The following is a 14,161-nucleotide window of genomic DNA, read 5'->3' as shown; positions in this document are numbered from 1 at the left end:
GACAAAAAAAAAAAAAATAGGAAAAGCAGAAGTTAAAGCAAGGGTTATGAAGAAATATTGTTTGTCACAGTAGGAACCAATAGTCAAAATGTCTGAAGAAATATCTTGGAGAAAACAAAATGGAATGGGTAAAATATCACAGTAAAACACATTCCTCTGGAGTCACATAAGGTGTCCACTATCCAAACCCCTATTTGGATAAAGATAAAATACAGTAAGAAGCAGTAAGACTGAGAAGGTAAGTACTATTGGGAAATGTATATTTACAGTAGATGTTAATTCTCTGAATGAGACTGGATGTTACGTGAGTCGTAACTTCTCAGTTAAACAATTATACTATCATTTCAAAAAGAAACATTTTGAGAAGTTGGAGGAACTAATCACTCAATCTGAAGGTAAAGGTAAACATGAAGCAAGACTGGAGTTTCTTCAAGTCAAACGTGTAAAATTCTTTGGTATTTACCTCAAAAATAAAGAGGAAAAATATGAGAAACAGGACTACAGGTCTGCTGAAGAGAACATAGAAGTGCCAATGGACAGCTGAACATAAGTGGAATGCACCTTTACAGCGCTGAAGGCAAACGGTGTCCTGAGCTGCATCAGCAAAACTACAGCCAGTAGGTCCCTGGATGTTCTCTCTGCCACTCAGCTCAACATTTGTTAGGTCACACCCAGCGTAGTGCACCCAGCTTTGGTCCCTCCAGTTCAAGAGAGACACTGTAAAATGGGAGAAAGTATGTTTGATGGCCTCCATGTGATTAGAGTGTTGGAGACCTCTGCTAATGAAGAAAAACTGAAGGAATTTTGTTTGTCCAGGCGCAAGGCCAAAAGTTTCAGGGGTGTCTAACCACGGTCTTCCACCGCCCAAAGGTAGCTACAGAAAAGACGAAGGTACTCTTTTCACACACATGCAATGTGAAAGAACAAGGTGCAATAGGTTCATGTTGCTTAAGGGGGATCTTCAGCATGAGAAAAATCAAACATCAGAGTAGGGTGCCCAAAGAAGTAACGGAACCTATCTTCAAGTATTCATCACTGTATTTGACAGACCCCTACGTAACTTAACCCAAGACCCCACTTACAGCAGAAGGTTGGACCAGGTATTTCCAGGTCTCCCATTTAACCTGGGCTTTTCTGTGATACTATTCTGATGAGAGCAGCCAATTCAACGACCTCCTGAAGAATAGCAGGAACATAGCAGGACCCTGAGGGACAGAAAGAAGCACTGATCAAGCAGTGATAATTGTATCTTGGTTGTCAAAAAGGGATGAGAAAGAATTTCCCAAATTCACACCAAATCCATACACATAAAAAATGGAAGTAAAAAATACAGCAAATCATGTCATCATCATTTAAACAAGAGGAGTAAAAGAAAAGAAGTGAGGTTAGTACAGATCAAGACTGAACTGGATGATCATATACATTGTAGCCCAAAAATTAATCAGACAATTCATCTCAATTTTGAATATGGATGTGGACATTAAGAAGCATTGATCAATGTATTAGGTGAGCAAGTTCATCTTGGGAGTTGCTGACGCAGAACACAGAAGCAAAGTCAAGATGACTGATAGAGACAGGAAGGAAAACGATCTCCACTAAAGCAAAAGCAGAAACAAGAAGGTAGAGTAAAAGGTTCTCCAATCAAGGCAATAAACCAAAAAATGGGCACATAAAAAATGCAGTAGCAGTAGGAAGACATTTCAATCAACCTATCAAATGAGTGGTAGCACTTTTAGATTGGAGAAGAGCAAATACAATAGCTGTCATTAAGAAAGGGAGAAATAACAAATAAGGCAGAAAAAGACATGTTATCTGACAAGAGTGGTGTGCAAGGCTTTAGAACAAATTATGAAAAAATCAACCATCAAAGACAAGGAGGGGAAAGAATAAAATGAAATCTTGGTTCAAACAAAGGCAGATTGAAACGAGAACATCTTGATATAATTGAGGATGGAATTAATAAAATAGAGAGAAATGTGACTGTGCAAGTGCCAATACAGGTGTGTGTCTTCTAGTTAGAAGGAGCTGGGAGGGCACCCTTTGGAGAAGAAGAATGACCCTATGGTGCCACTGTTCATCACAGGAACCATGAAGGCAATGCTGCAATGGAAATAGATGCTGTGAAGGTTAACTGGGCAAGGTATTTCCAGAGGAATGGAATAAGCCAGCGTAGAGTTGTGGGTTATCTCTGTGCTATATAGATGAGTTCAGACTAGAAATGCTCCAGACAACAAGTAGAAAGCTCCTGTTTTATGAAAGAAGTCTAGAAGAGTTTGGCTTGTTTAGCTTCAGAAAAAGAAAGGCTTTGAGAAGACAATTGTTATCTGAACTACATTAGAGTGGTGAAACAGCAAATTCAGTAAGTCATGTAAGCTAACAGAATAAACTGATGCTAGACAAAATGGCTTTAAACTGGCCATGAGTAAATTTAGACCAGAAGATGGAAGACTTCTGGCAAACAAAGAGTGCCTTCACAAAATGTCAGGGAAGGGTTCATAAGTACAAAAGTTCTTCATTCCAACTCTGAGTTCCGTATCTGGCAGATGCAGCTTTTAAAAAACTCGTACTGTTTTCATTTTTGGATTTAAAAGTAATCTGTTGTACCAATTGGTCTGATGAATAGTTGTCTTCTTGCTAGTTCCAGGCAAACTGGGTGTCCTGATTTTAGTACTGAAGAGTAAAACCTTGCTGAGCCTTCTTCCATCTGACTGGAGAAACCTTGTGTTTCTTATTAATTTACTTCTTTAGATGAACTGTAATCTGGTTGACTTTTTTATCTTCCCTCTCATGGATGGGATCAAACTGATATATTTAATGTCTTGTTTTTACCAGAGGGCACATATTCTTATGACTCTCCTTTAAATCCCTTGCAATATTCCAATGTTTCAAATAAACGACAAGTTGGAGCAGACTCAGAAAATCAATAGCAAAACCACATGCAGAAGTTAGATCTTTCTACTTCCTTTCAGCAGTCCTCATGGATCAGTTGAGCACCTATATTCACTCTCTTTGCCACAGCGAAATGTGGGCAGTTTATAACAAGTCTTCAACATTTTTACCATCACTGAAACTTTCATCCTAGAGTTTAGGTCTGGGAAATACTCTTTACTAGATTGTAGCCACCCAGCACATCAGCGTGGCATCTTCCCTTCCATCTGTAAAATCTCCCCCAAAGATTCACTTGTATTTTCTTTATATAGAGCAACAAGTTTCAGGATCTTGCTTTCCACGATCTGAAATCAGATGGTGCTGAATGTGTCTATCAGCTGAGTGCGGCTCATATCAGTGAAAGATGTTCGCCTCAGTCATTTTTTTTATATCAGCAGGCCTTTCTGAGAATACAGGGCATGCAAGGCTAGGTTGCTAGTCGCAGAGAGGCTGATTCTCTGACTCAAACTGCAGCCCTGCACTCCATGCTACACCCCCTCTTTGGAGCCATTTGCAACCTTGCAATTTTCTCCAAACTTCGAATGTCACTGGCTTTGCTTAAGTGGAATGGGAAATTTTTCTAAAAACCCCTCAACATTTCGTAGAGAGAAATCCACTCCCATTCCCACGCTGATGTCAAAGTTACCCCAATACGCCTGAAATAGCCTGAAACTGAGAACTGTTGCGGCCGCCCCATTGCCGTCCATGTTGCACCTCCCCTCTGCGCAAAGGAGGAAAGAGAGAGCAGGGGAGCGTCCCAGGAGCGGGGGCGATGCCTGGTACCCACTCGAGAAACTCCAAATTGACAGCTGGCGTTGGCTGTCTTTCTCCAGCCACTGTCACTGCAGTTGTCTGCCAGCTTGGGATTCACATTTGTGAACACTCGCAGGATGGTGGTATATGTGAAACACTCTTTCCCCTGCTGCGGATAGAAAAACAGACTGTGTTTTCCACTGACAGCCTGTGGTTTCTCATTCACAAAAAAAAAAAAAATTTCCTCACATTTAGGAGACTCAATTGTAAATAGTTTTATCAAGTGACTAATTTACCACACCTGTGGTTTATCTCTGCAAGCTTTCTTCATCACTTGGAAAGTGCTACTGGTTATTCCCTAATCATTATACATGAACAGAGAAAACATTTATACTGACATGACAAAATTTGTCTAGGAGACGTCAGCGGGTTCTTCACTCGTGGTTAGGGACAATGAGGCTGGCACAAACCACTTCTTCTTTCACACAGGGAGGGAAAAAACAGGAAATAATTGATGATACTTTATTAATGATGGACACGGGCTACCGATCTTCATCGGTGATGATAAAAATACCACTGTGGTATCCATGCCACAAGGAGAGGAATGAGACCAAGAGCAAGAGTGGCCTGGTTTCCACCCCCAGAGGCTTGGACCAAAAGCCTCAGTATCACTTGCAAGGGGCCTTCAATCTTCTTCCAAAATAACTTTCCAAAAGAGAAATATCTGTGAGTTTTCATCTGTTTTAATTCTATTTCAAAATTCATTTGACTCTTTCCCCTTGCAGGACTTGATGCTTGCCTGCAGTTTGTCATTCCCCTTGCACATTTTGTGGCTAGATAGTTGCTTGTAGTTTTCCTTTCTATTACGGAAACAAAGCCCCTTGTCCTTCAACTGCCCTTTCCATGGAGGGACTGACACAGCTGACAGTCACCTCGGGACTGTATTTGATTTAGTTAAATCTGGACACTGAGATGGGTCTGCCAGGGTGAATGAGGGGGCTACCAGGTGAAATGACAGGGTCTCCGCACAGTCCCACTGCTCACACTCTGGCTGCATCCAGCTCTGCAACACTTCACTCTATCCAGAAATGACGCAATGGCCCTTCAAAGTCAGACCTCTGTGGTTCCTATCAGAAATTTTGAAGATCCAGCTGCATAAAGCCCTGGGCAGCCTGGTCTGACCTCCTGGTGGACCCTGCTTTGAGAAGGAGTCAGACCAGAGAACTCCAGAGACCCCTACAAGCCTCATTTACCCTGTGGCTTTATGATTATGGTTGACTTTCAGAGCTGCAACCCCATCCACAGGACTGAAAAAAATATGATCCATAATGTTTTGCAATTTAGCATTCAAACACACTCCTGACATACGTCACCAGCATCTCTATTCCATGATAATCTCCAGCTTCACTCAATGGTATTACATTTCTATTACCTCCCTTTTCCCTCTGACCTACTGCCTGCCTTTATAATTCCCAATCTCTCTTCCACTAGAGCCAATACAATAGGAACATGAAGCTAAATATTGGTTTTTAAATGAAAACTGAATTAAGGTAAGATTGTTCTCTGCATGTGTTCCTGGAAAGTGAGAGTCCCACAGCTCAGCAGTTCCTTTTGGTTTTCAGGAGCAGATACCACTGTGGCAGATGCTATTTACAACAACAAGGCGCCTGGCTGGAAATGGGGAAAACCGCAAAGTGACCACAGCTGTGTGAGCACTGCGAACTTTCTCTTCCCGTAACAGCACTGCCTGCCCAGGCACCGTTTCTCTTCACTGCCTTGTTCCACCAAACAACCCACAGTTACTGAGTGGGAGGATGACTTGAGTGGTACCTGGGCTCAGTGGCTACTGGGGGCTATTTCGGGAAGCATTGTTTTAATCACTAGACCAAAAGTCCATGTGTTTCACCTTTGGCCACACGTCTTTGCAGCGGCCAGGTTGCTATGGCAGTCTCTAGAAACTGGTGCATGTTGTGGGCATGAAGAAACAGTGACCAAATGGCCAAATCCAACACAACTCACATCCTTGTCCAAATCCTGTTGTTATTCCCATATTTCAGGAAACATTATCTTCTTTCTAATGCTCTCTGAGGGAAACTATTCCAGTGTTTCTAAGGACTACATTATAACACCACCTCAGGGTTACAGCCAAGATGAGGAATTTTCTGTAGATGGTTCTGGTTACAGCAGAAATTACTTATTAAGGGATAGTCTCTGCTCTGAAGATTTTGCACTTCAGAGAAAAAAGTGCTTCGGGGAAAAAATATAAAATGTTTACATGGTCTTGTCTGTGATGGAAATTCTTGTCTTTGCTGACTGTTGCTAAATTATTTACATAACTCCAAAACTGCACATGCAGCTGCCACTTTCCACTAGATCAGTGATTTTCAAGAAGTTATAAGCTAGTGACCATTTTAATGCACAGCCACATAGTTTTAATTCTTCCCTTTGCAGTAACAGTCACAAAAACCGCTTTTTGCCCTGTAATGAAATTCACTACTCCAAAAAGACCAAAATGCTGTGAGAAGACAAGCCACGGTCATGCAATAGTGACAACAATTAACACTACACAGGTATTAATTTCCTTCCGAGGATTTCTGTAATCAAAGCAAAGGTAAATCAGCTTGCGCAAATACTGATAAACAATTTTTCCATTTGCCAAATGAGAACAGTGTCTTAATGAAGCAACTTGCCTACGGCCGCATAGGAATACGGCAGCAAAATGAGGGACTGAATTCATATCTGATTTGTAACCCCAGCCTTCGGTTATATGTCCATCTTTCTTACCCCACATTTCTAATTTCAATTCTAAGTTTGTGGCAACTGAATTTGAAGCAAAACAAAACCACAAAAGCTTCTAATCCAACTGCATATCTATCTCACTGTTAAATCTAAGGAAACTCTAACACTTTCTCCATCAGCTGAAGAGTTGGAAGTAAACTGGGACAAACATGAGTCTTGTTTTGTAAGAGTGACACCTAGAGTTTCATCTGAAAAATTAAAAAGTTTTCCTTTATTAATCATGTTTTAAAAGGCAATAAGTTTTTGTCCATAATTATTACTTTGAACTGTCAGCTAAATAGTTTTATCACTAATTATTTTGCTATACTTTTGTGAAGATGCAACACAATATTTGTTGGTAAGTGGTCTGTATATGGCATCTGTCATTTACCGCAAGACTTCTCTGTTAAATAATGACCTTTATTTTGCAGGTGCTGTATTTTGCCTTTCACTCAGGTGTGTTTAATTGCTTTGGAATCAAGTTTTACATTACTGCATGAAGGCATGCACCATGACCAGACACAGGCCCCTCCGAGAATACAGCATAGTGGTTGGACTTGCCCTTCCTCACCCTTCACATGGGGCACTGAGCCAGCCACCAAGGAAGAAGGTACTACTTGTGGCTTGATATGTAATTAGACAAATTGCTTAAATCCAGCTGGAACCTATAGAAATTATCTATCTGATCCACTTAGGCCCATTTCAAAGCTCATCTATCCCTTTGTGTGCCACTGATGTACCTCTACATCTCTCTGAAAAACAGGTGGAAGTGTTCATTTTGTGAAATTATGTGCCATGGAGCTCATATCCACTTCACACCTTAGCATAGCAGAAAACACAAATAATCCATACACAATCTTTGTAGACCTCTTCTGAAGTTTTTATTTCTGAACTCTAAATATACGTGACAAAAAAAAAAAAAAAAAAAAGAAAAAAAGAAAAACAAACACAAGCCACACCAAAAAATCCCACTGACTGCATGTATTACCTCAGCAAAATTTCCACAAGAATATTCTTCAGCAACCTGAATCACCTGAAAACATTGCTCATGGATCCTCTGAATTAAACATGGAAGTTTTTCTGTTTGGAGGTGTCACTGGCTCCCTTTTGTGGCAGAGAAGCAGTAATCCCTCCTGCTCTTGCAGCCATGGGGGCCCCCGACACTGAGCCCCCACATCCTGGCTACTGCTGCTTGCCAGCAACAGGGACTGGATGGTGATGTCTCATGAAGGTTGGAGAGGCTGTGCCCACAGGCAGTTTTCTATTCCATACACCAGCATCTAGACAAAAACCATTAAAACAGAAAGAAAACCTAAATCTCACAAACAAATGGATGAGCTGTGTGACCAAATCCACAAAAAGAGGCCACCATGTGAAATGAAAATTAAATTACATGCTCAAAAAGACCACAGTGTCAAATGTATCAAATGTATCACTTTCACCACTATCACCACTAATCATTTCAGTTTTAATTGAAAGAAACGTACTCTGTGTCATAACCCCCCTGTGTTCGTTACGCATTTGCCCCAACTCTGAAAGCTGATGTTGAATATTGACTACGCAGGATGATGGGAATTCACTGCAGTTGTCTGTCCACAAGGCGAAAGCTGGAAACCACGGAGTTATGGTCTCACGGGTGCACAAGTGAACACACCCTCAGTCAGTTACACCTCGCTTTCCTCCACTCCCCCCCGCTGCCCAGCTCATCTTGGGGTCCCCCCACGTACACTGGAGTGAGCATCACACCCCGGGAAACCTTCAGCCTCCCCTCCAGCCACGTGTGGTCAGGATGGGTCCTGCCCTTTCAGGCAATGGGGTCCTGCATCTGCCCTGATCTGTCTCTGCAGCCTCCTGTTATTTAGAGCACTGGGACAGCCTTCCCTGCTTCTTCTCACTGAATGTGCTATTTTGGCAACAACTGGCTTCATGAAATCTGAAAGAGAGAGATGTAATCTTACAGTATAAGGAGAATGTTCCAAAATGGATTAAAAAAAAAAAAAAAAAAAGGAATCCTACATCCAGGTTTCATTTCTCTTATAAAAGATTTTGCTCAAATAAAACACAGTTGCCTGGTAAGGGACTGCAGCTAAACCTGGTGTGTCATATACTGCAACTCCCTCTAGCAACAAAATAACAAATAATGGAATAACATACTATAACACTACTAATAAAACAGAGGATTAAATTCATGTCTCATTGCTAAATACACAAAGCATTCAGCTGGACTGGATATTCCTCTGGAATAAGGGGCATGAGGCAGCTTTCTTCACCTCACCTGCACCTTTTTTATAACTCTATATACATTCTGAATTGGCATGTCCCTGTCAAATTTAAAGCCACCATGTAGGGTGGCACATTAGGTTTGCTGTCTCCCAGAGTAAGAAAATACATGCACAGGAACATTTTTTTGTCAGGCATATCTAGCATCCTTCATAAGGAACAGGTTTAAATTTATAGGGTCAGGGTATTAGAAACAGTTTTAGCAAAGTATGTATTCCTCACTGATTGGGTCCTTTTATATGGTTAGTTTTTGTTTAGGTTTTTGGGGGTTTTGGTTGGTTGCTTGGCTAAGTTTGCTGGTTTTAGTTGGAGTTTTTTGAGAATTATTTACTGACTAGTGTTTATTGGACAGTTTGCAACTGAATTTATCTTACAAAATATTCTCACTCTTCTCTTTACTCCTACCACGGTCACCTGGGCAATCTGCTCCTAAGCTCTGTCCTTTCATGGCAATAGCTGAGTAAACTGAAGACTGAAGAAAATGTGAAAATGATACAGGTCAAAAAATATGAACACTGTATAGGAAAGCTTTCAGTCACCATCTGTGAGAGGTATTATAACATTAGTTTATTCATGTATCGTAGAACCATAGAATCATTTTGATTGGAAAAGATCCTCAAGTTCATCAAGTCCAGCCATTAACCTAACACTATCACTAAACCATGTCCCTAAGAATTTCATCTATGCATCTTTTAAACACCTCCAGGGACAGTGACTCAATCACTTCCCTGGGCAGCCTGTTCCAACTCCTGACAACCCTTTCCATGAAGACATTTTTCCTAATATCCAATCTAAACCTCCTCTGGCACAACTTGAGGCCATTTCCTCTTGTCTTATTGCTTGTTAATTGTGGAAAGAGACCAACACCCTCCATGCTACAACCTCCTTTCAGGTAGTTGCAGACAGCAATAAGGTCTCCCCTCAGCCACCATTTCTCCAGGCTAAATAGCCCCAGATCCCTCAGCCACTCCTCATAAGACTTGTGCTCCAGACACTTCACCAGCTTCACTGCTCTTCTCTGAACTAGCTCAGCACCTCATTGTCCTTCTTGTGAGGGGCCCAAATCCGAACACAGAATTCGAGGTGCGGCCTCACCAACACCAAGTACAGTGGAACTATCACTTCTCTAGTCCTACTGGCCACACTATTGTTGATACAAGCCAGGATGCTATTGGCCTGCTTGGTCACCTGGGCACACTGCTGGCTCATGTTCAGTCGGCTGTCAATCAAGACCCCCAGATCCTTTTCCCCCAGGCAGCTTCCCAGCCACTCTTCCCCAAACCTGTAGCGCTGTCTGGGGTTGTTGTGACCCAAGTGCAGGATCCAGCACTTGGTCTTGTTGAACCTCATACTGTTGGCCTCAGCTCATCAGTCCAGCTGGTCCAGATCTCTTTGTAGAGCCTTCCTACCCTCAAGAAGATCAACACTTCCATCCAACTTGATGTCATCTGCAAACTTACTGAGGGTGCACTCAGTCCCCTCATCCAGATCATTGATAAAGATATTGAAGAGAACTGACCCCAATACTAAGCCCTGGGGAACACCACTCGTGACCAGCTGCCAATCGGATTTGACTCCATTCAACACAACTCTTTTGGCCCAGCCATGCAGCCAGGTTTTTACACAGTGAACAGTAAACCCAGCCAAGGCACAAGCAGCCTCTTTCTCCAGGAAACAGTGTTCAAGGTTTTACTGAAGTCTAGGTAGACAACATCCACAGTCTTTCCTTCATTCACTAAGTGGATCACCTTGTCATAGAAGATTAGGTTAGTCAAGTAAGACCTACCTTTCATAAACCCATGCTGACTGGGCCTGATAACCTGGTTGTCCTGTATGTGCTGCACGACGACACTCAGGATGATCTGTTCCATGACCTTCCTTGGCATCAAGGTCAGACTGACAGGCCTGTAGTGCCCTAGGTCTTCCTCACAGCCCTTCTTGTAGATGGGTATCACATTTGCTAACCTCCAGTCAACTGGAACCTCCCCAGTTAGCCAGGACTGCTGACAAATAATTGAAAGTGGCTTGGTGAGCACCTCCACCAGCTCCCTTAATACCCTTGTGTGGATCACAACTGGTCCCATAGACTTGTATGTGTATGAGTGGTGCAGAAGGTTGTTAATCATTTCCCATTGGATTGTGGGGGCTTCATTCTGCTCACTGTCCCTGTCTCACAGCTCAGGAGACTGGGTGCCCTGAGAACTATTGGTCTTACTATTACAGACTGAAGCAAAAATGGCATTAAGTAACTCAGCCTTTTCTTCATCCTTTGTCACTCTGTTTCCCACTGCATCCAATAAAGGATGGACATTCTCTTTAGCTCTCCTTTTGTTTCTAATGTATTTATAGAAACAACTTTTTTTGTTGCCTTTTATGGCAGTAGCCAGATTAAGTTCTAGTTGGGCTTTGGCCCTTCTAATTTTCTCCCTGCATAACCTCACAGCCTCCTTGTAGTCCTACTAAAAAGTCAGAAACACTCCTCTTTTCCCTGAGCTGCAGTCAAAGCTCTCTGTTCAGCCAGGCCAACCTTCATCCCCGACAGCTCGTCTTTCAGCGCATGGGGATAAGCTGATCCTGTGCTTTAGGATTTTCTTCTTGAAGAGCAACCAGCCTTACTGGACTCCTTTGCCCTTCAGGACTCCCTCCTAAACAAGTCAAAGTCTGCCCTGCAGAAGTCCAAGGTAGCAGTTCTGCTGACCACTCTCCTTACTTCTCCAAGAACAGAAAACTTGATTGTTTCATGATCACAGTGCCCAAGGCAAACTCCAACCGTCACATCATCCACAAGTCCTTCTTTACTTGCAAACAACAGATTGAAAGGTGTGCCTTCCCTCAGTGTCTCCCTGGCCAGCTGTGTCAAGAAGTTGTCTTCCATGCACTCCAGGAACCTCTTGAACTGCTTCTTCTCCACCATATTGTATTTCCAGCAGACATCTGGTAAGTTGAAGTCCCCCATGAGAATAAGAGCTAGTGGTCATGAGACTCCTCCCATCTGTTTATAGAATATTTCATCTCTCTTCACATTGGCTGGGTGGTCTATAATAGACTCCCACCAGGATATCTGCCTTGTTGGCCTCCCCCCTGATTCTTACCCATAAACACTCAACCCTGCCATCACCATCATTAAACTCTAGACTGTCTAGACTCCCTTACACAGAGGGCTACCCCACCTCCTCTCCTTCCTTGCCTATCCCTTTTGAAGAGCTTATAGGCATCCAGTGCAGCACTCCAGTTTTACAAGTCATCCTATCATACCATCATGTTTCCTTTTGTCTGCATAACTGATTTTCCATCTTCAGAAGAATAACAAGAAATTGAATTTACCTGAGAATTGTTCATGGTAAATGCTGTTGGATTTTTTCCTCCTTTAAGAACTATTTGAGTCAGTCCTTCTTTTTACCAAACCTGTGGGATACACACAATCAGCTGAAATAATGATAAGAGAAGAAAACACTCAGCAAACAGAGTATGAACATTTCTTTACATAAATGTGAGACTAAAATATCTCCAGTGTTTATCCTAAAGCATTAACAGGTGTGCCTAGTCAGCTCCTCTGAACTGGGATGTTTAATATGTGATAGCTAAACAGTGACATCAAAAGGCGCTTGCAAAAGATGTGTGCCGGGGCACTGATAGCTGAACTCTGGAATATGCTGAGCACACTGTTATCGCTGTCCCAATACCATAGCCAGTCAGTGGTAATTCCCAAGAGCATCCACAGTTGTACTTCAATGGAAGAATGTCCTGTATTTCAACATGCAAATAATATAATTCCTTGGTGTTAACTGCTAGAATACAAAGCTAGAAAGCCAATGGTACGACAGGTCATTGCTTGTGCTGAAAGGCTCATGTCTTTATTCCACCGTTCTTCACATTAAGCTTAAGTATAAAGAAATTGTCTTGTGTTCTCATTGAAGGTAAGCTTTGACATCTGTCTGAGACTATTTGTTTTATAAAGCACAATGCTTAAGAAAGATGAATTGTCACCAGAAGCTGCTGTCACTGAGATTTGCTGAATACTTTGGCAGGTTCCCAAAATGATGGTAATCTTCATTCTTTTAAATGAAGTACAAGATACTAATGAGTAATTTGCACATTACAATTTAATATTGCTTTTCTTTAGCTTTTGCCACAGGTGGTCAGTGCTGATGCCATGTGTTGCAAAGCTATGGAAGAAGCTGGAAGAGAAAGCCAGCCATGCTCCAGGTCTCTGAGGCATCAGAAAGGACAACACACGGGTTGCAGGCAGGGAGAGGTGAGGTGGGGTTGTTAGGAGCTGCTGAAGTACAGGCTCACATGTAGCTTTGATACCAACAGAAGCAGGTCACAAGCTGGATTATCTCCTAGCTTCATACATTCTCCCTTCCAGGATGCCAGTCAGTGATTTGTGAGTTTAAAGAAGAGATCATGCTCTTCTCAACCCTCACCAGCCACTTGCGACTCACCTGGATGAAGATCAACAGCCTACTAGCAGCAGTTGTGGCCCTTCCATGAGATCAGGAGCAGGGATAGCCAGGCTGCCTTCTACTGCTCTGGCTACCACTTATGCTGGGACCCCAGAGAGTTTCCGAGTGGTCCCTGAAGGACTAAAAATGAAGGTGTTCTGACCGTTGCCTGTCCAAAGAGCACATATATTTGGGCCCTGGAATCAAAGTATCACTTGTCAGAGACCACCCAATACCCCTGGTTGTAGAGGCCACCACACAGGGAAGGAACCGGCTCAGGTTCTTCAGTGTCATCACACCAATGTATTCAATGCCCCAACATAGCAGAGTTATGAGATCAGAAATTTTGCAGAATCTCACCCTCATGGAAGTGCATACATGATGATTGGCAATATTTTCATTACCTACAGAGTTTCTTCTGGTAATTTTTTTAAAAAGTGAGAAAGCTAGAACTTCATCTTTGTTCTGTAGTATGTGAAAGATATCTTGGAAACCACTATCATCATTTGAGTAATAACTTCTCAGAAATCTCTCCCAAATCATTCTACAATCCTAGTCAAAGACAATCCATTTATTGTATTTTCTGCATTGCGTGATCTCATGTAGAACATGTGACATGTGAAGGTCACGCAGGAATAACAGACCAAAGTTTTGACAGTAATTGGGGTGTGTTTATTAGGTATCAATTATTACCTGAAATTAATAATAATAAGAATAAGTATTATATAATTGATGTTCTTGTTTATATGTAGAATGACTTGTGTATACTGTTGTAGAGCTCTAACAAAATAAAATAAAACAACAACCAAAAAAACCAAAACAAAACAAAACAAAACAAAAAAACAAGTGTAGCTTAGGAGAGGGATTTTCAAAAGTTGTCTTAATTGCTTTGATTTGTAATTGCACAGGATGGCACAAGGCTTGGTCAGATCATGCCCATGGCACATGGGACACTATGCCTGATCTGCACAGTAGCA

The sequence above is a fragment of the Patagioenas fasciata genome, chromosome 1, assembly GCF_037038585.1.
Source record: "Patagioenas fasciata isolate bPatFas1 chromosome 1, bPatFas1.hap1, whole genome shotgun sequence".
In the NCBI taxonomy this organism is placed as follows: domain Eukaryota; kingdom Metazoa; phylum Chordata; class Aves; order Columbiformes; family Columbidae; genus Patagioenas; species Patagioenas fasciata.
This window is presented reverse-complemented; position numbering follows the sequence as displayed.